At 43.1% G+C, this 2,999-nt stretch overlaps 1 pseudogene; it reads right to left on the bottom strand.

Moving 5' to 3' along the window:
- Window positions 1-434: 434 nt before the first annotated feature.
- On the bottom strand, window positions 435-1,330 carry LOC116548209 (annotated as a pseudogene).
- Window positions 1,331-2,999: the final 1,669 nt, after the last annotated feature.

Below are 2,999 nucleotides of genomic sequence, written 5' to 3'. Positions count from 1 at the left end.
CAGAAGAAAAAAATGGAGCACAAATGCACAGGGGGCAGGGGAAGTGGAGTCGGGGCAAAGAGGTCTCCCCTGATCAAATGAGAACAGGAATGTTACTGAGGAGGCCAACCTCTGATGCTAAACTACTGTTTAAATATTCCGTATCTTCCAATTATGAGATTCAGTACAAAAATATAGATCTCTACTGAGTTTTGCCTGTGGAAGCATAATTCAGAAAAGGCACATGTTCAAATAGAAAACCCATCCAAAGAGGTGCCACAGACCCCTCTGTGTGCAATCATCATCCACAATTAGGTATTTTCCATCAGCTAGATTCCAAGATACAGTAGGTAAAAATAGACCTCTAATACTTAAAATATATTCAACCTAATGCAATCCTGGATTTAGCATGTGAATCATATAAAATAGTCTTTTTTTTTTTTTTTTTTTTTTTTAAAAAGAAACTGTTTTGGAAAAAACATAGCTCACTTTTCCTGGTTTTTCCACAATCCTCAAAGGGGAAAAAAAAAGTGACCTCATCCCATTGGTCATCAGGAATGCAGGTGATTTGCCCCCCCCACCCGTCCACAGCCCCCAACAGCCCCAGTTTGTCATCTGTCATGTGCAGCTTCATGCCCTCAAAATTAGTTCTCACAAAACAGAACAAAAGAATTAGGATATTAGACATATAAAAACATGTCGACATCGGGGCGTGGGCCTTTGCTGTGGGCGTGACCGTCTGCGTCACTCCAGAAGGGCTTTTCCTTTGGAATCAGGCAATGTAACCATTTGTCTTTCCAAACTTGGTCACAGGCGCAAAGTTTTCATAGATTGTCATTGCGGTCGTGTTCTAGTAGATGAGATCTACTTTTGAGTCTTTCTGGGATCTGACAATATCCAAAACACACTGGTTGAGGAAAACATACTGGTCCTCTGTCTGCACCATAAAAGGCCTGTGCATTCGAAGATCGTACACAATCCTGTACACATCCATGATGTTCTCATTCTCTATCTGGTAGATGAGACAATCAATGGCAATGAAAGTGCCCGTCCTTCCAACCCCAGCACTGCAATGCACCAGAATCAGCGATTCAGGAGGACCCTGCTTCATGTAGTCACGAACAAGGTACCGGAAGTTGATGAGCAGGTCAGTGGTGTCAGGAACACCGTGGTCTGGCCAGGAGGTGAAATGGAACTGTCTCAGAGGGTGGCTTTCACTTGTCTGGATATTTTTCACTGTGAAATCTCTGTTGGTCCATTCTGGAAGAACAATTTCTGATGTCATCACCACAGTTATGTCCCCATAGTCGTGAGCCTGCTTGGAGGGCCAATACATCCACTGTAGATGGTGAGTGTTGGGGGTGATGTCCTATCTCAGTGTTCGGAGGCCCCGAGGACCCAGGGCCTCCCAGGGTGGCTGCGCTGCCTGCGGGAGGGGTGGGTGGCACCGTCATCTTGGGATTGCACTCTCTTTTTTATGAGCCTGTGGACATCTGTGGTTTTGTACTTTGGGGCTTTGGGGGAGGTGTTTAACTTTCTAGTGATTGATGATTGACAGACTTTGAAATACCAAAGCTTTTTTGTTTTGTTTTTTAAATAAATATCTTTCAAACTTAAAAAAATGTTCTTCAAAGAGGGTGAAAAAAATATATTATACTGATAGGAATCATTGCCTGTGAAAAGAAGCCTTCTGAGCCCTTCTTTTGACACAGCCTCCTTCACTGGATTAGTGCGGGAGTAAATCCTCAGGGAGGGCTGCATGGCCAGAACACATCAATCCCAAGCACCACCTATCCCATAGAAGCTTGTGGGCAGCAATGCTCCAAACAAGCCATGTTCTCACCCAAAGAAACCTTCAGGGACAAATCCACAGTAAGCACACATGCTTGCCTATCCCAGTACTTGAGTATTTTAAGAGTTCTGCTCTAAGCTGAGGCAGAACTCCCTGCCTGAGAACTCTGAACTGGGTTAGTTATGTGGGTTCTTCATGGGGCACCATCTATGTAGGAGGCTGGACCCTGGATTCCTCTTGAAATAATGAGGTCCCTAGAGGGACCCTTAGAACCAACTGATCCTACCAAGAGCTTTTAAAACATGTTGGTCAAATCTGCAGAAGATTCCCTGGTGCAATCCCGATATTTTAGTCTGTAAGGCAGCCCTGATAACTCTGAAGTAATCCTGTAGTCCGTTGGTATAACATAGAAGGGTCCCATGACACCATACAGTATCTGTGCTTATTGGCTGGGCCTCCTGTTGACTCTTGGCACTGTAATTTCTAGTACTGTTTACGTTACTATTATATGAGAATAAGCTTCCTGAATGTCCACATAAATCCAAGCATTTCCTGGAACTATCACTGCTTCCTAGTCCTTTATATTACCATGAAAGGTAGGGATGGGAGTGAGTAACACTTCAAAGAAAACTGCCAGGTAGACAGTTATCCTGAGAAAAGGGTTAGTATTATTGCTGCTGAGAAGGGAAGGACCAGAAATCAGAGGAACTAAGTATTTCACCATGTCATCTTGAAAACTTTTCCACCCTGGACAATTTGAAATCTAAATGAAATTTGGTCCAGCATAGTAGGATATCCATTCCAACAGGGTGAGGACCAGCCACCTACTTACTTTTCAGTCCAATTCTATTATCCTTTCTGCTCTAGGAATTGCCCCTGGAGGCCACAATCAAAATTTTGCTAAATTTTCAGGCATGAAGATGATTCTCCTTAATTCAATGCCTCATGAATCTTAACCAAGATCCCTTCCCTTCCTGTGCCTTGCAAGGCTATGATCCAAAAGGAAAAGGAGTATTCCTTTTATTAACAACAAAACTCTGAAATCCTTTGGCTTTCAAACACTGCAGCTATAACATATCCTTGGATATATGTATTAATTTAAAAGCCAATCCTTTAAAAATCAACTTCTATTGTATCAAATTTTCTCCAAATTATGAGGGGTTGCCTCCACACCTTGCCCCATGTGCTACCCTCAGGAATCTTTCTTGGTCAGCCTGGCCTTGACTTT

The sequence above is a fragment of the Sapajus apella genome, unplaced genomic scaffold (genome assembly GCF_009761245.1).
Source record: "Sapajus apella isolate SASKATOON/1434 unplaced genomic scaffold, GSC_monkey_1.0 scaffold8076, whole genome shotgun sequence".
Taxonomy (NCBI): Eukaryota; Metazoa; Chordata; class Mammalia; order Primates; family Cebidae; genus Sapajus; species Sapajus apella.
This window is presented reverse-complemented; position numbering and strand designations above follow the sequence as displayed.